The 21,863-nt window shown below is 41.9% G+C and overlaps 1 pseudogene; it reads right to left on the bottom strand.

The window, feature by feature from the left end:
* Positions 1-19,339: 19,339 nt before the first annotated feature.
* LOC128780335 (small ribosomal subunit protein uS13-like) lies at positions 19,340-19,805 on the bottom strand (annotated as a pseudogene).
* Positions 19,806-21,863: the final 2,058 nt, after the last annotated feature.

Here is a 21,863-nt window from a genome sequence, read left to right as displayed (position 1 = left end):
GGGGAAAAATTGGGACAACTGTAATAGCATAATCAATAAAATATAATTAAAAATAAAATAAATTATTTCTTCTCAGGACACTATACTCAGGTAAATAATGTGAAAGGACTGAATAACTGAAATGGGGTAAAGGGGTAGAAGTGAACATTTAAGAAGGGGGCTCTTAAACTTTCACAGTACTTTCTCAAAAAAAAAAGTCATGAAAAGATGTTTCACTGATCATGTTGAGTTTCAGGGATATCATGTGATCGATCTCAAAGAAATAGGAAGGAACTTCTGGCCACTAGCATTCAATGAAAAGCAATAGACAAGATCAGGTGCGTTCAGGATGATATGGCCATAGACAAAGGCATACAACTGTAATTGAATAACAATAAAAATTGTAAAAAAAAAAAAAGAAAGAAAAGCAATAGGTAATCAACTCAAAATGAAGAAAAGCAAGTTTGATATTTAAAGTTCTATTACAGTGCCTTCTGGTATATTCAGTTGTTTCAAGACCCTTGTGATGAGTCGACATACTTTTATTTGTGGTGATCTGTCTAAATCAGTTGGTCACATACCATCAAAAAGTTGGAAGCAGGTGGTGGGCGCCCAATGGCTGCAGAAATGGCATCAAGCCCCTGAGAGAAGCAGAAGAAGAAGGGTATCATGAAAAAAAGGACCTAAAATTGTATTAATAAGCAGCACAACCCACTAAAAAGAGACTGTTGCTTTTTAAATCTTTTGTTTGTAGTTGCAGGGCAAAAATAGGCAGACCGAGCTGCATATGGTTCTTTAAGCCATTCGCAAACTCACTGCATTCAAACCTTCCAAGCCAATAAACAAGATATGACTTAACGATCACTGCTGGAATGTCCATGGAAGGAGGAAACCTCCATGGACATTCCCCAGCAAAGCCAGGCCCTGCTGCCCTTCACCTACCACTTCCAAGAAGTGACGGTTATAAAGTGCGAGCTTGGGAGGAAGAACTGATCAGGCCAGCACTGTGTCCTCTAGTCTTGGGGAGGAACCTGTGCCCTGCTTTCTCATACTTGTCACCATTCCGTGGTCCTCCAGCCTGCCAGGGGTGGAGAAGTATAATTCAATGTTGGGGGGGGTGTCCACCCACAGGGCCTCCCCAGCCACCAAGGATGAGAATAAGTCTACCAAGACATGATCTGCTTGGGGAGGAAAGGTGGCTGATCTCTCAAAGGAGAAGGGCCAAGAGCCTTTTCCTGAATGGGCTTTTATTGGGTTCAATTTGCACAGGAATACAGGTAAAGCTCATCAATCATTGTCAGGCAGTAAGGATCAAACAATAGATAACAAACAAAGAACTACAAGGGCTTATTCTGAGTTAGGGTCAGTTAGCTAAAGGGCTATAAAACTTTAGGAAATAAACTCATTTCATTCTTGGACCCTTATCAGAAAACTGAGGGCATTCTTTGCAAAGCAGGTTTCACAGGGTTTTACGCATTCTTTGTTAGGCCTGATCGCCCCAGGGAACCCACCCTTTCCAGCACCAGGCTGCACCCACCTCTGTCATTGTTTCAGGCCTAAGTCAGGCAGGGGAAGTAAAGCAGCCAAGAGATTAGGAGACTTCTTGCAGACAGAATGAGGACTCAGGCTATGTCAAAGCCGAGGGGCGAGGGTCCATCACCCCCTTTTTCTATAGCTCCCCAAGTCCTTCCCTGAGGGCCTCTTTATGACCATGCCTGTCTTAGGTCATCCCTCCCTTGAGGAATCTTACCCTTCATTAGCTAACTGGTCAGGCTCAGGGCCAAGCAGGGTAAAGTAAAGTGGGCAGGGGCGGTGCCCCTGCCAGGGAGATAAGCTTTGTCTCCTTAGTGGCTTATGGTCCCAAGGTCTCTCACTCAGCCTTAACCACGGGGGCAGGGGGGCGGTTACAGCTTCTGAAACCAGGCAGGGCAGTTCCCAACAATTCAACAGTATAATTTAAAGTAAGTTTAAAGTATAATAACTTAAATTAAAAGTATAATTTAAGTGAGGAAATATTGGGAAGCCCGTTGGGCAACAGATCTGCACTTGTTTACTGGTCAGTTTGATCTGTAAAAAGGCAGAGAGTTTTCATCCAAGTCTCTCTTCCAAAGAAGACAAGGCTGTCCTTCACTCCAACAGCTAGAACATGCAAACACATCTTTTTGCTTTGTAGGTAAAATGGCACAATTTGATGTAACTGCTGTCACTAAAAGTGGGTCAGGGGGTGGCCCCTCACAAATGATGCCTTTGCAGAGGAACAACAGCCCCATCACTGAGGGCCATACTTTAGTGTCGATCATCTATCCATGGTCCTGTCCTACTGGGTCAACTTACAGCACCACTTTTGCCCAGGTTCCTCACTGCTGCCCCGCCTTGGTTGGCCATTCTGCACAGAGCTGGACCTCGTGTGCTCCTCTCCTTTGTGGTTCCAAGTGGAGCAGCACCAAGCAGCCATTGGCGCTGTTCAGTTGCATTTCAGGAACACAGAATTGGTGAACCCCTTTCGGTTGGAGACTAATTTGCAAAACTACTCAAGAGACTACAAATGACAGCATTAACATGCTCATGTCTTGTGTTTGTCTGCTTTGCAGGGTTCCTCAGTCTCTATTAACTCTCTCTTTGGTATTTATGCTTCATTATCATCTGGGCTTTTAAATAACTCACATAATTAATATTAAATGCCTGAGAACCTAACGTGCAGTTAACAATATGTATGGAGTACCTATAACATACCAGGTAGAAACATGGACCATATGTACATGAAATCCACAGGGAAGAAGTCATAAACAAAAAAATATAGTAATGTTTAAGTGTCATAATAGGAGATGTGAGCTGTGTGGCATTATTCCAGCTCTCTGAGACAAGGTGCATATGAAAATACCTCATCTCTTAGGTTTACTGAAAAGATGAAGGAAGATGACATACATAGAACCTGGCATGGACAATTTTTTCACTCCCCTAATTATTCCAACCTCCTCTCCCACTCCCACGCCTGTGATAGCATTTTGGTGATTACAGTGCCCACAGATTGGATTAAACATTCGAAATCCCCAAAGACTGATTACTGGTCTTTCTACTCTGGGTGCCAGCAAGGGTACTGCCATTGTCATCTGGAGTTCACCTGGACTCAAGGCTTTGATTCAAGGATGTAAGGCTAAGTTTAATTATTGAACACACACCATAGGTGAGAACCATGGACAGACAACTAAAGTACAACCATACACAACAACTTACAAATAGCATACTGTGGAGTAGTTATTGTAGGAAATTCCATTTTCTTTTCACCAGAAGTAGCTGACACCTGCCAAGTGTGACTACGGAAACTGTCCCCACTCTGATCTGGCCCAGACATTCTTCTTGTGTTTTCATCACTAAGACCCTCAGACTCTCTTCTATGTACCTATGCAGCCACTGGACCCAGGTAGGAAAGCCTGCCTAGGACTCAGCACTTCAGAGAATCCCATCCCACAGGGCATATCTGGCGCCCACACCCCCCTTCTAGGTCTCTCCGTGAGTATCCAGGACCCTGGAATTCCCTGCTCAAGAGCCCACTTCCAAGATGTTCATGCTCTTCCCTGGGCTGTCTCTTGAGGAGGCAACCCCAATGGTACAGGCAACCCCAGTGCCAGGGGGGTAGCCAAGGGTCGGCTATTGACAGGGCTGTGGCTGAAGTTCAGACCCTCAAGCTGACCATGTGTGCACAGGAGGACCCTTGCTATATGAGAGGAAGCCTGGGGTGATAAGAAAAGGGAACAGGTCACAGGCAGCCTGAGGACAATGAGGGGTTTCACTCTGGACCTGACCTTCCCAGTCCTTATGAAATTGCATTTGTGAAGATAGGGAGTTAGATCACATTTTACTTTTGAATTCTTAAACCTGATTAATAATTTTTAAATATTCAGACATATAGCATGCGGGCCCCCCATTGTACTCTTGCCCTGGACCCCACAGTTGTTAGCAGTGGGCCTGCCGTTCTGACCCCTTGTCAGGGTGCACCCCATGACCGCTCCCCTGTCAGACCCTCTTCACCAGCTGCAGGAGGGTTTCTGTGGCTGCAGCTGCTCACAGTTCAGATTTTTAGATCGTCTTCGCCAACTGCATTTGCTTTCTTCTAATGCCCCTAATAAACATCTGCTGTTCATTACTCATTACGGCTTTTTATATATTCAGGGGTTTAGAGCTTAAAGTTTAGTCTCATTCTTGGTCCTTTCTATATTCTACTCAGTCTGTTTAGTGGGAAATGCAGTCTCCAAATTGAGTATGAGCCTCCAGAGTCACGGAGACATGTTCCGGGTATCACTAGCAAACGCCCCAGTTGGCTGAGACAGACTGGGTTTGACAGTTGAACTGCTTCACGCCTCCTTCCTGGCCTTCAGTGGGTCACAGTGCGGGGATGGCAGAGGAGGCCCTTGTTTACCTGTGCCTGGGGCTCTGGGAGGAAGGGGGCATTTAAGCTGGCATAGGAGTTTCCCTCTGTGGTGAGGAATGCTAAAATTATATCTCAAACTTCAAATGCACTAGGTGGATTAATTATAAACACAAAAGCAAACAAAAAAGCAGGTACCTATTTGTACTAAGGAAACTTCACGTACAGCCAAAGACTTTAATCCAGCCGCAGAGCCGAAAGCCCCCTGAGTGCTGATTCCTCCCGAGCAGACAGAGTGGGGACACGCGAATCAATACAGCACTGAAAATGAGAAAAGACAGTCCTGGCAACCCCCTGCGGCCGTACTGTGCTCCTGGTGATAAAGATGATTCAGTGAGAGATTAAGTTAGAGAGAAGACAATTGTGGAAGAGGATTATTGTGGCCTTTACAAATTTTGCATCCCCCAGTCCCTATGTAACCCAGAAAGATGATAGTCGTTTCCAAATTTGTATGCAAATTTTTCCTCCAGTGGAAGTATCTGAAAGCAAAATTGGTCCGTTGAGTTAATCGCTAAACAGGGCACTTCAGTATGCTCTAGTTCTGACATCTAATCAGCAATACAGCTGCATTTAAATACTGAAGACTTAAAGGATTCTGGCTTCTGAAGCAAGGGATTTCCTAGAGAATCTCACCTGTATGGTCCTTGACTTGTGCAGCCGAACGCTGCCAACTGTGATCCCTGAGAAATTACTGTGCAGTACTCACAGATCCGTTTTCCTCCTGTGTATGTGGTTAGGAGTTTTTCATTTAATTAGCATTTGCTAGTGAAAAGCTCGTTTCTCAATTTGGCTGTTGACTTGAGAGAAACCAAATTTGCAAGGCCCTCCTCCTCCCTCTGCCATGGGCTCCAACATGAGCAGAGCACTGTGTCCAGGCTGCATAGCGGCCCTTAGAACAAGTCAGGGGGTCTGCTTAAAAATGTCCAAGCCTGGGGCTCAGGCCAAGGTTTTGCTCTTTCTGTGGTCTCTGTATTCTCTGAATGGAAAGAACCTAACAGAGCAGAAACCTAAATTTAAAATAATGCTAAAATTAAAATGCTTCTAGGTCATTGCGTTGTCGATTATGCAAAAAAAAAAGAGGGAGCAAGAGAGAGAGACTCATTAGGATAGGGCAACCAGCTTCCCATTAAATAAACCTAAAATAAGAAGCTGAGGGATAAAAAAATAAATTAAAAAGAAGAAGAAAAGGAAAGAAAAGAAGAAGAAAAAGACACACTCAGGCACTGCTTCCAGTTCCCCCTGCTGGAGAGCTAATAATTATGCTTGTTAGACTGTTTAGCACGATTCGTCTTTAGCTGCCCATTTCAGTTTTGCTCAAGATATAAATGTCAAGTCAAAGCTATTAAAAACCATGTTCTTTAGAAACAGATACTCAAAAGAAGAGTTGCCCAGGTAGCAAATGCACTGCTGGAAATCACAAATGCCACTGATTATTTGTATTGTTGTGCTGGTTGGATGCACTAATTACTGTAATTCTTTTATAGCATTTAAACCCTGGGCTCCTGGATAGCCACGTGAAATTAATTTTTATGATAATTATCCCCTCCTTCAAGTGGAAGCTAACTAAAGTCGCAGCCTCTGCCCCGTCCGCCCTCTGTGTGGGTCGTTGCACCTCAGAAGATGGCCTGAGTGCCCAGCTCGGTATTTCCTATTGAGTGCAGGGGGGGGTTTTGGCCCTGAGCTACTGTAAACTAGGCAAATGATTTATACTCCATCATGTCAGATAAAAATAGATATTTTTCCCCCACAGGCAGCATGAGTATCACTGGCTAGAGTCAACAGCAAACACGGCCTGGTTTCACCAGCTGAGCAGAGGGCCCTGGGCTGTGTTGCATTTACCATGGGGACTTACCTTGGGAAGAGGAGAAATTCCCACGGGCATCAGATCAGCAAATGTCTTCCCCTCCAGAAAGGAGGCTGTGGTTGCCTCGACAGCTTCCCGAGCAGACTTTCCTGAGCCCAGAGCTGGGGATGCAGACTGGAGACCTGATGAAGATAACAGCCAGGGACAGGACCCCCACCCCCAGGCAGTGGCAGGAAGAAACTGGCTGGGAGCAGAAGCACCGGGGCCAGGGTGCTGAAATTTATAGACTCACAAAGGCTAACAGGCCTTTTGGCTCCTCATTTTACAGGTGAGGAAACTGAGATAAAGGAGGGGATGAGACCTCCAAGATCGTGCACTGAGTTGGTGTCAAAACTGACATAATGGATGCAGAGGGCTCATTTAATCATGGTCCCAGTTCACAAAAGTAAGGAAGGATGCGGTCTGCCATGACCAGGTTGACAATCAAGAAAATATGACTATTTCTTTTAAAGAAAAAAAGAATGTTTTGACAATGATGCAAGTGGGAGCTTGGTAATAGGGTGCTAATGTGAACATAAATAAATGCAGCTCTGGAACGAGGGGAGACGAAAATACAAAAATTGGCAAGGCAGATGAGAAATCCGGCTCATTTTTGTTAATAAAGCTTAACCTTTTGGTTGTCTAATAATTTCTTTCATTATTTGCAAGGTGGAGTCCCGCAAACCTTGTTTAACGGGGAGAGAATTTGCGCTCAGAAGTCATGGGTGATTGAAGGTGGTGACTGAACATAAAAGTGGGCATGCTTTCTTTCCACAGTTGCTGAGGCATATTGCCCAAGCCCTGTGAGTGGGGCCCAGGGTCCTTGTCTGGTCACAAACCAATTAAGTTAAGTGCTCCTGAAATTGCTTTTTATCATCTAGATAAGAAGCAGTTCACAAGTGAGATTCAAGGCTCAACACATAAAAGCTTATTCATGAGCCTGCGCCTAGTGACTAAATAGTCATACTAAGACCCATATACCACATTTGTGATATGGAAATGAGTTGTCAGACTGCAAGGCTCTAGGGGATTACAGATATTAGAACTATATAACAGCTCCTCAAGCTCCATAAAGTTGTTTGGAATCACCAGCTGCAGCTCTCTAACAATTCCACTGACGACCATGTCTGCTGACACCGAGGGAACTGAGTCCGATCTGAATGACTGGGCTGGGGGACAGGAGCTGGGTGACATCCCACGGCAAGGTCCAGCCTTAGCTGGACTGACAACTCTGCCTCCGACCTGGAACAACCCTTTGATAGTTGCTTTTTTCTGTCTAAAATCTCCGCTTCCTTGGGGGAACTGCTCTCCACAAACCATGCCCATGAAGGTTCAATGTAGCATAGGACCATTCGTGCCTGGGTTCTCATTCATTTTTCTAGCAAATAGTGATTGAATATAAACTTTGCATCTGTGGAGCTTGTATTCTCCTGGAAGAGGCAGACAATAAGCACACAGAATAACAAGTAAGTAATACAATTTCTAACAGTGATGAGTGTCAGGAGGAAAATTAAGCAGGATGGCTGATGAACACTGCATGTGGGACTCTGAGTAAGTGACACTGGAGTAGACAGACCTGAATCACGAGAGAAAGCCAAGTGTGTGAATGCCTGAGAAGGAGTATGTGGCCTGAGACCAGATCCAACCAAACATCCCCCAGCCACAGCAATTGGTCCAGAACTGGCTATGTGACCCAAGCCAGGCCAATCAGGAATCTTTTATTTGAAGCCAAAGAGGGGGGCCTTATCTTTTGGGTTATGAAGAAGCTACCAAAACTCATCTTTTCCACACACTGGAAAAAGCCCATCTGCAGTCCAAGAGAATGGGGCCAGGAAGAGTGTCCTGGATGCAGTCACCCATGAAGCCAGACCCACCCGCCCACAACAGACATGGGGGTGCATCCCTCAGATCCCCGCTCAGGGAAGGATTTCCTTTTCATTGGTGCAGCTGTGCTTAGGTGGCACATCCAGCTACCAACTTCACTAGAGGCCACCTAACCTTCAGACTGAGGTCGCACTTTTCTTGGGTGGACCACAGCGATAACCAAGGTCACATTTCTTCTTGAGCTTCTCAAGGTACAAGTGGCTGGCCCAGAAATCCTCGAGTTCATGGCACCCTTAGAGTCTCAGTCATTTTTTCATGGCACTCCCTAAGCCCAAATAAATGCCTGCCAGTTCCTCTTTTGAAATAGTGAGATAACAGTGTGGTTTGCAGGGTGTCTGACAAATGTTACTGTGTTTCCCTGGAACATTTAACACACCCTGCCACACCCCTGTGTGTTCACCGTGGCACCTCGGAGGCTGAATGCACATATGGGGACACAGGCGCAAGCACTTCTACCCAGCGCAGGGGGTCTGTGTTCCAGAGTTCCAGTCAGCCGGGTCTGGCAGGCCTGAGGGCTCCTCCTGCCCAGACTGGCTTCCTCCTGTTTCCCTTCACAGGTGTTATGACCCAATACAGCGCTTGCACCCCTAACTCCGTCCACGCACCTGCTTCTGGGAGAAACCAAGCTTCAACATGTCTCTTGACTTTCAAAAGACCAACAGTTACCTGGGACAATATAAGGGGACTTCCTGAAATCTATTCCTGAGGTCACATGTAATGTACATACTTCAAAAATAATAGAACAGATAAACTGGCCAGATCAGATCTCTTCCTACTGTAAACTTGCTGTGACAGATTCAGTCACTTTTGCATTGCCTGCCCCAGCACACTGCTGGTCATAGAGGAAGTGCTCAATAGTCGTTCATTGTATATTTGGCGAATGGATAAATCATGCATAAAAATGCACGCAAATTATATGTCGGCATTGTAATCAGAGTCTTGAATAAAAGTAATGTATTTAATTATTCTCTTCTCCCAGAATTCATGTGAATCTTCAAAAAGTTCTACCTATTAAATATATTTTCCTCTCTAAAACTATGTTATAAATTGGCAGCAAAATTTCTGACCAAAAACAAGAATTGAGGGAGGGGACTATCTCTCTACCAGGTGAGTGTTGCATCATTGACCCTAAATGCAACTAGTCTCCTCACTAATATTAATAATAAGTAGGTTGAATTTTCTTTAACATGCAGGAAACCCAAGTGAATTTCATAGCTCAATCATTAGTGGATGGGACCAAATTGAAAACATAAGTAGACAAGAAGTTATGTCTGTGTTCTGCAGTTTGTCCCCAGGGATTTTATTGCCATATTCAACACACATTACAATAAATACTAAAAAAAAAAAAAAGGCTAAGAAAAAGAACATCTAATGAAGGCAAGTTCAATTTAGAACAGAAGAATTTCCAAAGAGAGACATGTTTGATTCTGTTTACTGGAGAACTGAACCTAAGATGAAGTTCTTGAAGCATTTTCCCACATGTGCGTCATTGTACTACTGAAAACTTTCGGGCCATTGGTTCAGAAATGGGAAAGGAATCAATCCGATTGGGTTTTCATACAAACCAGTTAGACCTCACCTTCCTGTCTCTCCCCTTCATCAACCAGAAGCAGCATGCACCCTCTAATGGAATCATAAGTCAACCCAAACTGCACGTCTGTTTGTGCTAAATGCTCCTTTAAAGTGGAAAAATACAGTAGACAACGCTCCAGGAGACCCAACCCTCTATTCCCCTTCCTTCGGAGCTTTCTCAGAAGGCAGCAGGGGAGACCTGCCGGGACCACCGTGGCCTTCCTTATTGAACGCTTTAGTCATTTTTCACACTCTTCTAGAAGCAACTGTGATTTCCAGCTCAGGTGTATCAGCAGTGCCCCGGATCGTCACACCTGCTGTGATGGAAACATAAACACAAGTTAATTAAGCCTATTGTTCAAACGATTTGTTTCTCTGTGAGGCTGACTCACTTGCAACTGCTTCAGCACAATTTTGGTTCCAGAGGTAGACTGCCATCTTCACTCTGGGGTGAGACCTTCTTTAGAAACTTGCTTCACAGACGCCCAGGTCACTGGCAGAGAAAGGCTTACAAAAAAAAAAAAAAAAAAAAAGCAAACAAACATTAAAAAAAAAACCTATTGCTAATGGATGACAAGTTGTTTTTTTAAAAGTATGCACAAACTTTCTTAGAGAACATCACTAAGGCAAAACTGGAGTAGTCGAATGTTGAAGATTTCGTATTGTGTAGCATTCTTACTCAAAGTCAAGACTGAAAACTGCTTTTGAAGGCTTTCATAGTCTCTGTGGCAGAGTAAAGCATGAAAAATGAATGGAAGGTTCAGGTGGAGGAGGAAAATGCAGCAAGAGACACATGGAGTGGGGTTTCAAAGCATGCAGCTTTGTGTTTATACAAAGGGATCAAAGGGCATTTCTCATGTTAATTGTTTCTATTTTTACCTTGTATCCTTATTGCACTTCTATTCAACCTCTCCGACTGATGTTCGGGAAACTCTTTTCATCCTTGTTCCTTTCCAGTCAGATGCCACATCATTTCTACCTGGGATCACCTGTCTTCTGTCTGTCTCTTTGTAGGTCCCGTAATACAGTGCTGCAGAGAACGCCAGCTGCCCCCTTGTGCCACCCTTTGTCTTCCACTGTGCAGAGACGTTCCTGGGAAGCAGCTAGCTGGCCAGGGGCCTCATCTGCCAGGCTCCTTTGCAGGAAGTTGAAGCCAAGTGACCGAGTTCTTTCCAGCGGAGCATGAGAAGGTTGCACTGTACTTCCAAACCCAGCCCGTTACACCTTCTGTGTTCTCACGCTCCACCTCAGCTAACCGGGTGTAGATGCTCTGAGCTTCTCAATGCCTTTCCTTTTACCCTCCTTGCTCCCTCTCACACTGGCCTTTCTATAAGCAAGAAGTAAACTTTTTATATTGCACCATTGAGGTTTTTGGGACTACTATTAAAATAGATAGTGGTATCTTAACTAATGCATGAGCTCAATGAAAAAACCACCACAGCCTATTACTGTAATTACTTATGCTGCAAATATTTATTGAGCACCTATTCTATACCAGGTCTTGCATTATAGTTGGGGGCTAAAAGATAAAATAAAAAACACATATAGTCTAACCTTCACAGAGCTTACACAGAAGTTCCTTTATTTTCAAATCATCTTTTTTCCTAATAGTATCTGTTCCATTGACCTTCACCTGAAATCTCTGAAGTAGGAAAGCCAATTTACGCCTATGTTACACTTACAGAAACTACCACCCAGATGTAACAGCCTTTGGGTACAGCGAGTCCTCACCCTAATAGAGCATCCCACACAGTCCTTTGGTGGGACTGTGGAGCCACCAAGGAGAGTAGAACTGGCTTCTCCATGAGTCCCACCAAGTCAAGAACCAAACTCCCCACCAGTAAACACATTAGACCTCAGCTGTTCACTCAGTGATACATTGTGGGTTTGAAACAAAAGAGAGTAAATAGATATAGATAGAGTCCGTGGATAAAGAGAGACACTTTTTTTTAAGACACAAGAGTCTGGGGCTTTTGCCTTTTGCCATCTCCTCATGTAACTTGAAGAAATAATTCATTTTAGGAATCACCTGTATTTAGCCACTACTTCTTGCAATTAGAAAAAAATAGGCTTTATAAGGAAAGGTGGCCTAGGTAACTCAGACCAGAGTGAATCCAGATTTGTGAAACTTGAAACTTAAACATTTTGGACACTACTTTGAAAAAAAGAATACAAAATTGCAAAAGTAAATTGGATACAGGGCCTGTATAGGATGCCGGCAAGCAGAAGACTGTGAGACTTCAGCTTCATTAGTTTTATAACAGATTCACACACAAGCCAAAACTGTTTAAATCTGGGACTGATTGAAAGCAGGATTAAGAATTTTTTAGATATAAGCTCAGTTTGATCCCTAGCTCAGTTAATTACAAATTGGTTATCTATAACCAGATGGAGCAACAAGCCATCAAAACCGTGCTGTGGAGCATTTTTGAACCACGCGTCTGTCCTGTCTCGTGCTCCTGTTTTGAATATCTCCTTATATAAGAGCAGACAACATGATATTTTTAATGAGAACACGCATAAGGACACTGGAATATAAAATTATAATGATGGAAGTCTTGTTATCCATTTAGGAAACTTACTTCAATCGTAATTGAGACAAAATATTATTCTGATTGTTAGACCTGCGGAAAAACACTGTGCCATTGTGCATGTAAATCATTTTTAAAGTGTTCCTTTTCCCGTCTTCTGAGAATTAATGACCTTATGCTTTGTTGACTTGGGAAAACTCAGTTGCCAAATGAGAATTGTATACAGTGAACTGTCAGCTTCTAGCTGGAGATTGTAACCAGGGAGCAATTAACAGGAGCACATGGCTCGTCTTCACCACCAGGGGGCCTGTCTGCGAGCCTTCGCCAGCTAATTATATCGCCATGAGTTATCCTCAGGAGTAAATTTGTAACCTAGTTAGAAAGCAGACACGTTCCCACAACTGCCAGGGTAAATGCTGCCCTGTTAAACCTCTAATGATCAGAGCCGGACTTGAGTTGACATTAACAAATTTTCTTCTAAAGTCCTAAAAGTAAAAGGCTACCAAGATGTTTTATTTCCTGGAATCATAACTTTCAACTTAGTTCAGACAAAGCTATATATTTTACTAAATTCGAAACTCGACCATGACCAAAAGTGCAGAACAGTATGTTCTATATGATCAACATATAGAAAACCATGCTTAGGTCAGCCCACCCCCAAGCACGTTGAACCGCATTTTCTCTCAACACATGGTGACCATGATTATTCATCTACAGACGTCATTTAAAAAGAAAGGCTACCTCTCTGTTCAGTCCACCGAAAGAAAGGTCCCAGAAGTTGAATGATTCGGACTTGGTGGAAAAAGGGCCGGCAGCCTACTCAATATCTGAAGAAAGATCATGTAAAGTAAGAAGAATGGTCTTCTTTGAGCCCAAAAATTTCAAAAAGAAAGTCTTTCATGAGTTAACCCACTTCTGTTCACACCAGACACAGAAATTCACTTAAAACAGATGGTAAACCTAAATGTATGAGATAAACCTGTAAAACTCTTTGAAGAAAACAAGCATAAATTTTCGTGACCTTATATTAGGTGATGGTTCCTTAGATGTGCCACCAAAAAACACAAGCAATGAAAGAAAAACTTGATATATTGGACATCATCAAAATGTAAAACTTTTGTGCTTCAAGTGATACCACCACCAAAAAAGTGAAGGGCAGAAAATGGAAACAAATATTTGCAAATCATATATCTGATAAAGAACTTGTATCAGGGAGGTTAAGAATAGTATGAGAAATGAAGAAGCCAAAAAACTTATATGTATGACCCATGGACATGAACTAAGGTGGGGGAATGCTGGTGGGAACGGGGTACAGGGCAGAGGGGAATAAAGGAGACAAAAAATGGACAACTGTAATAGCATAATCAATAAAATATACTTAAAAAAAGAAGATATAAAGAACACTTACAACTCGACAATAAAGAGACAAAGAACAATACCGAGAAATGAGTAAAGGATTTAATAGGCATTTCTCCAAAGAAGACATATAAATATCCAATAAGCAAAAGAAAAAATGCTCAACATCACCAGTCATTAGGGAAACTCAAACCACAGTGGGAAACTTTGCCCACTATCATGGCTTAAATTAAAAGGATAAACAACAACAAGTGTTCAAGTGTGTGTGGAAAAAGTGGGACCTTCATCCATTGTCCATGAGAGTGTAAGAAGGTACAATCACTTTGGGAAGCAGTCTGGTAGTTCCCCAAAAAGTAAAACTTAATTATTATATAATCCAGCAACTTCACTCCTAGGTAGGTATTCAGGAAAAATAAAAATATATATCCACACAAAAACTCACACATGAATGTTCATAGCAATATTATTCATAGTAGTTGCAAAGTCAAAACGCTTCAAACATCCCTCAACCAAAGATGGGTAAACAAAATGGGTATCTACACAATGGAATATTATGTGGTGATAAAAAGGAATAAAATACTGATTCATGCTACAAATGAATGAACCTTGAACACAGTATGCTAAGTGAAAGAAATCAGACAAAAAAAATCACATATTTTATACCATTTATATAAAATGACCAAAATAGGCACATCCATAGAGACAGAAAATAGATTAGTAATTGCCAGAAACTGAGAGGGGCATATGAGTATATTTCTTTTTGGGTGATGAAAACATTCTGCAATTAGATAGTGGTGATAGCTGCACAACTTTTTTGAACATACTAAAAACCACTGAATCTTACACTTTAAAGGAGTGAATTTTATGACATGTAAGTTACATGTAAATAAAGCTGTTATTTTAAAAAACAAAAACAAAAACTCACTTCTGTTTAGGGAAAAGGGCCAAGATTCCTCTTGGCAGAAATAGTTGTAGTGCCTGTAAGCACTTACACTGTGTCAGTTACATAGTAAAGGTTCGGTGACTATTATTATTATTATAATAATTATTATTACCCCTTGACGAAATATTTGCATTTGTGGTGTTGTCCAAATGGAGATTATTCTAGGCCTTCCATGGGCCTGGCCTCCCTGAAAGGGGTGGAGTGTTCTGGTGCCCGTCCTCACAGAGAGAGGACAGTGCGTCAGGAAACCGGGTGTGCTTTAGGCTGGAGGATTTCCAGAGCTTTAACTTCTATTTCCACAATCTACTTTATTTTGCCGTGTACAATGTGCTCCCGTGTATAATGCACACCCATGATTTCAGCCCCAACTTTCAGGAAAAAAATCTTTCGTTTTAATTTTTTAATTCAATTTTTTTAGTTATATTTAGATAGTTGCTTTTTATATTATAAAGGAATTTTAACATTTATTTTTGAACATATTACAGTACAAGGAATTTTATGTAATAATTACAAGACAGAAGAACAGATACAATGTAGTTCAGGTATTACCCATGTATAGTACGCATCCTTACTTCTCCCTCAAAATTCTGGGCAAAAAAAAAGTGTGCATTACACATGGCACAATATGGTGGTTGGTCTGATTTCTTGGGTAAATTTTTTGAAAATATTCTTGACCCAAATTTGGGAGGATCCTCATGCTATAGGGGCGAGTGTGCTTAGGGCTCCCCTGCATGGTTGAGTAAGGAGAATTTAACAAAGGAGGCCCAGATGTAAGCCACTCTGCATTCCTACTGAGGACTCCCAGTACCCAGCAAGCTACACGTTATTATTCTCCACGGTGTTGCTAAAGGAGGGGCTCCACCCCCCTCCGCCCAGGAGGAATGAAGGAAGTTACAGCAGGGGCAGAGCAGCAGCCAGTGACCTTGCACTAGAGAGGGAAGATGCAGGACCTGGCAGGCCCGTAGCGGGTGCGGGAGAGCAGGAAGGGGTCGTTGCAGCGGGGCTTCCCCCTCCAAAGTGCACCGATGGTCTGTAATCACGGAAACGTACTGACCAGACTGAGTGTTTGCACTAAACCAGAATGTCTGGAAGCCTGAATTGGAATTTCTTTTTCTCTTAACATACCAAAGGCACTTTTAATGTCAAATTTTAATACCTAAGTTGTATTCTTTTTTCTGATAAAATTCACATTTCTGTCTTTACTTCAGTATGGTTGTGTGATTTAAGGAAATGACTTAACCACTCTGAATACCAGGTTCTTCATCTACAGAAGCGGGAGCAATGACAGTATTGACCGCAGGACATTTTTGTGAAGATTAAGTGAAGCATTTACGATATTGAGACTGGCACATGGTTGAACCTCCAATGAATGCTAGCTAGAGTAGCAGTAGTCATTTTTTTGAGATAATAGTAACACGGTTATTGAGCCACATTATCCAGGTTCTGAACCTGTCAAACTGAGGGCTGGCCTGGGACCATAATGACCTCACCACACTAGGCCAATCAGTCAGCAGATTTCTGTCAAACATCTTTGATGAATCTCTAGCTAATGCCTTGTTTATAAGAATGAAGCCACTCATATTAGCTCCTCTCAAATTTTAAGGTGATCTATTTCCTTGGTCTAAGATAGAGATTAGATAAATGATTGATTGACTGATTGATAGATAGATAGATAGATAAATAGATAGATAATAGATATTCAACAGTAGAATGTTAAAAAATAATATGTGGGTGCTTTGAATTTTATCATGCCAACTTTCTCATTCGTTCTTCAAACAACAAATATTTATTGAATCTCATTTTACTACACACAGGGGATTCCACAGTGAGCAAAGGCAAGCCTGCTTCTTGCCCTCGTGACCCTTCAGGAACAAGTATCTGGGGTGCAGCCAGCAGGACTGTAATACCTCTAAGCAGGTGACCTGTGAGATGCATTCCTTCCTCAGTGAGTAAATCCTTTTATGTTCCTTCAAGAAATGGCATCAAAAGAGTGCTGGTCCTAATTCTCTCGGGTAGAAATCACTCGGAGAAGCTTCCCTTGTTTTGGAGGTCACATGGCAATTGGGATTTACCAGGTGTCACTGCCCCTCAGTGGGAAGTTAACGAAAGGACATTCTCAGTCACAGACTCTTAGGGTCAACAATACTTAAGAGGCCATCCAGTCCGCCGCTGCTGCTGAAGAAAGAATGCCCCCATTAACAGACCAGAGAAGCGTTCTTCCAGCTTCACAAAAGTACTTTTACCTGAAAAAACACATTACCTTTCCTAGGTGGCACCATGCTAATGCCTTGAAATGGCCAGTCCTTAGTAAACATATTGTAATAAAATGATGAATTCCCTTAGGCTGACATTTGTCATTTTTCACATCCTGGCCGTGAAACTGACTGAGCTTCCTCAGTCGATGCTACCAAACAAATGAAAGTAGATTCATGGCATTTGAAAAGCAGTATTATGATTGCAGTCACCATTTAGAAGAAAATGGGGGGAATGACCGCTCGAACAATAAAAACAATGATAAACAAATTAAACCCACAAACCAGCCTCCAGTCAATCTAAAAGATACTTAAAATAAACTGAAACAAAGAGATAAAATTTAGAAAGTTGTAACTCTGATTCCAGTTCAAATCGAGGGAGAGCTGTTACAAGAAAAATGTTCAATTCAAGCAATCAGGGGATATTTGTTAGGATTACATAATTCCTGCCTCAGCACAAAGCCTTGATTCCGGGCCTAACTGCTCCTCGGGCCTGAAGTGGATCACCACTCACTTCCCCTTTGTCGGACCTCTGGTGAAAACACTAGTTAGTGTCTTAAGGAGAAAATCTAGGGGGGAATGAAGCAAAGTAATTACGTGGAGTGATTTTACTTTAAAACAAATGCTCTTGTACTCTCTTAGAGAGAAAGTCTATATCCCGTCAACACAAATATGCATTCTATAAGCCCTTAGTTTGTGTTTGTAGAAAGCATTTAATTTTCATAGTCATTTTAATTTTTCATCCATTCACCATAACCTTGATTAGGCAGGTAGTTATTAGAACAAACACATCTTCCCAAGTGCAAGAAGTGATTAACTTTTGGCATTGGATTCCGGGTTTTCATTTTAACATGCAGTGTAGACATTTAAACACCAGAGGACAGTGTGTGAATGAAAAAAAAGTTCAATTACTATTCATCTAATTCTATTTAGCACATCAAAGTAAAATCTTAATTTTTAAGTACATTTCCCCCAAAGACGTTTTATCATTTCATGCTTCAGAAATTAAAGTAGAAGTTGATAGAAATGCGAATCATGAGACCAACTAATCAAGTTCATTTGAATTATAATAGAAATTAGAATGATTAATTTCATAAGCAATCATTAATAATGGAAGTTCTCATGTACGAATAATCAAAGCTTTAAGTATTATATGTAATTAATTCATTATTATGGGTTGCATATTTTTAAATAGCTCAAATATTCCTTGCTTTCGTGTACTTATTAATAACAATCCTGAGGGAAGAAAAGCCAAAAGATTTCTTTAGAGAACTTCTTTGGATGTGCCTTTAAATGAACAAGAGAGAAAATTTAATTAAATGATGTAAAAAACAGACTTACTGATTGGTAAATTGCTTTCAACCATGAATGAAAATTGTCAGCCCTTTGTGAAAAGGGAGAATTGAATTTTTGATGAGAGATGGCCTGAGGTGGAAGATTAATTATATCATTTTATTGTCCAATATTGAAACTAATATTTTGTATGTGTTTCATTTCATTAAAAAATGCATTTGGTTGGGGGCTTGATTTTAAAAGTGGTCTGGTATGCACTCACCATTTACTATAGTACATGTTAAAAAATTAGCTAGATAGTTGTATTTCTCATTTACAATGCCTGTGTAACTTTCTTATCAAGTTCATATGCAAAACACTTGCTATTATGAATTATCCATGCAAAAATGAAGGTGCAAATGCACTTGGAATGTACTTTCAAGCAATATTTATTCTTGCCTCTAGTAATATTGTAGTATTATCATAAAAGAGTTGTGATATAAAAACTGTTCTATAGTTTCTTAGTGATGATATGATGTCTAGAATACAACGTATTCCTATCATATGTTAAAATATCCTGCATATAAAAACCTTCTCATAGCCCTGGCTTGGTGGCGCGGTGGTTGGAGCGACACCCTGTATACCAAAAGGCTGTGGGTTCAACTTCCGGCGGGGGACATGTGGGAGGTAACCGATTGATGTTTCTCTCTCTGTCTCCCTCACACACTCTCTCTCTCTCCCTCCCGTCCTCTCTCTCTAAAATCAGTAAACGTACCCTCAGGTGAGGATTTTAAAACAAACAAACAGAAAAAACCTTATGGATAAACAGACCTGACCTTGTTTCCTACATTTCCTTCCTCCATTTGGCTGAGCTCTCCATGTGATCTGAATCGGCCCTGGTCTTGATACGATATTTGATTTCTGTAATGTTAACTGTATTTATTCTTTCAGCCAACAAGTATTTACCGAGTGCCCACCACATTCTAGTCACCCTTTCTGGCACTGGAGGTATCAGGGCAAGTCAAACAGATCAGACCTGGTACAGAGTTTTAGACAGAGGCTGGCGAAAGCTCTGTGTTTCTCTGAGAGTCTGAAAAAAGCCTATTATGACTGACCCCCCAGAGAGAATGCAGGAGAACGTGACAAACGCTGGCAGGGACCACGGGTCTTGGCAGATGAGGTAAGGGGCTTGGAGTTTAGTCTAACTGCAATAAGAAGCCGCTAGAGGGTTTTGGTTTTTTTTTTTACAGGTGCATAAACTATTTATTAACAGACAAGGCCTAGAGATTTATTTCTTCTTGGACACACCCACAGTGCAACCCCAGCGGCCTGTGGTCTTGGTGTGCTGGCCTCGAACACAAAGACCCCAGAAGTGGCACAGCCCTCTATGGGCCCGAATTTTCTTCAGCCGCTCCAGGTCTTCACGAAGCTTGTTGTCCAGACTGTTGGCCAGGACCTGGCTGTACTTTCTGTCCTTCACATCCTTCTGTCTGTTCAAGAACCAGTCTGGAATCTTGTACTGGTGTGGGTTCTGCATAATGGTGATCACCCGTTCCACCTCGTCCTCAGTGAGCTCTCCTGCCCTCTTGGTGAGGTCGATGTCTGCCTTCCTCAGCACCACATGAGCGTATCTTCGCCCCACACCCTTAATTGCAGTGATGGCAAAGGCTATTTTTCGTCGCCCATCGATACTGGTGTTGAGTACTTGCAAAATGTGCTAGAACTTCTCAGGAATCACTAGAGACATGGCTGCACTGGCGTGTAGGCCTCCTGTGGAAAAGTCTGCTAGAGGTTTTTGATCAGAGAAATAATTCGATCTGATTTACCCCTTTAAGTCATCACACTGTCACGGAAGCAAGTTCAGAGGCCATTGCAAAGATAGGACAATGGTTGAATGAGGTGGCAGTAGGACATATCTGAGAATCAGAGGTAGCGGGACTTCCGGTGGATTGGCCATGGCAGGTGAGGGAGGAAGCAGGATGCAGGGCAGCTCCTCAGCTTTAAGCTGAGAAACCTGGTGATGGAGAAGGCTGAGTGAGAAGCAGGTTTGCTGGGGTGGAGGGTGGGCGGAGATGTTTTGGCCATGATAAACTTGAGGTGACATTAAATATTCAAGTAGAAAACTGAGTTGGCAACTGGGTATAGGAATCTGGAGTTCAAAGAAGAGGTTAGGACTGGACGGCTAGATATAAATCCCCAAGCCACTTAACAACTAATGGGAGAAAAAAGATATTAAGTGAAGAGTATAAATAAGAAGTCTTCTGAAAAAGAAAGTGCAATAGAAGCACATCAAAATGGAGGAGTCAAGACTGCCTCTGGGAGCCAAAGGCCATAAAGACTGTGTGACATCTCTGACAGCATTGTAGTAAAGGGTTAATGATCTTAGATTACAGACAGGACCATCACCCATAAAGTGGTCATTGCTTAGGGAAGTAGACTCATAATTACCTGTACTTTCTAATTCATAACAGCAACCGAGACCACTTTCCTACCAATTACGAAGACCATCCCTCATAAATATTATATGTAACACATGCTTCCCCAATAGGTCATGCCCCAGGAACTAAGCCCTTGCTGTCATTTTTAAAATTTTCTTTTGTTTGTAACTCTTTGTAGAAGAAAGAGGGAGAAGATGCTACCAAGAAAAAGGAATGCTACATGTTGAATTAGCTTGTATCATAGACTTAAACTCTCCCCCATTCCTCTCAAAGCTCCAAGTTTTCTCTTCTGTTCTGAAAGTACATTATTATAAATTAAAGTCAATGTGTCAAACCTCACTTTCCAATTTCTGTTTCTTTTGGGGGAAGGTTTAAGCAGGACTGTTACCGCAGAGGATGTCATATTTGTCATACACTGGGAATGACAAAAGCGCAGTTGCTAAGCCTTACCTGCCACAATTCCTCATTTTTTATCTTTTTTCCTCTAGAATAAGAATTTGTACTTAAGGGGGAAGAGAAAAAAATTCCAAATAATGGTTCATAATTTCTCTTTAAACTCCAGCCTTACTGAGGCTAAGTAAGCCTCATTTAAAACTGCCATTTCCAAACTTACTCACTCTACCAAAGACTTCTCCCCACCCAGAAGTGTATGGACGAACACACACACAAAATTCATAGACGCACATCCAAACTCTAAATGGTAGGCATATGTTTTTAAGTTTCAGTTTATGCTGCGCCTAGAAGCTATCACAAAGGAACTAGTTGAACAATAAAAATACTGGGCATGTAGTTATTTTTACTGTGTTGATTGAAGCAACTGGTTTGTCGCCTCTGGCTCTAGCAAAACAACTTAGATGCTTTCCAGCTAGTACTCAAGTAGTTTTTTTAAATTAATCTATTAGTTTCTAAATCATGAAATTTAACAATTTATAATTTCTTTTGTTCTGTGTCTTTGGGTTATACCCTAGCTCTGGACTGAAACACCTTCTACTTAGCCTCTTACACCATCCTCCCTCAGCTGCGCTCTGATTCTGTCACTTCCCTGCTCGAACGTGGTGATGGTTCACTATTTCCCCATTACATCCAAACTCCTGTACGTGACACCAGCTGACTCCTCGACTCGTACACAAACCCAGCAGTCGGCTAAGCTGCGCCACTGTCATTGCTGTGCCTTATTTGAGAAGAACTTGCTCTCCACATCTTTGTTATGCATTAGGCTTCCTTTAAGGCCCAACTCAAATGCATCTTCAAAAGATCGCCCTGATCACCATTTCTATAAAAATATCTGATGTCCTCTGTAGCTATTAGTAGATGGCCCACAAAGTGACATCATAGATCTTGTGTTTGCACAGGTCTGGGGTTTTTTT

Source organism: Desmodus rotundus, chromosome 2 (assembly GCF_022682495.2).
Source record: "Desmodus rotundus isolate HL8 chromosome 2, HLdesRot8A.1, whole genome shotgun sequence".
In the NCBI taxonomy this organism is placed as follows: Eukaryota; Metazoa; Chordata; class Mammalia; order Chiroptera; family Phyllostomidae; genus Desmodus; species Desmodus rotundus.
The sequence above is the reverse complement of the archived record's forward strand: the minus strand, read 5'-3'. Positions and strand labels throughout refer to the sequence as shown.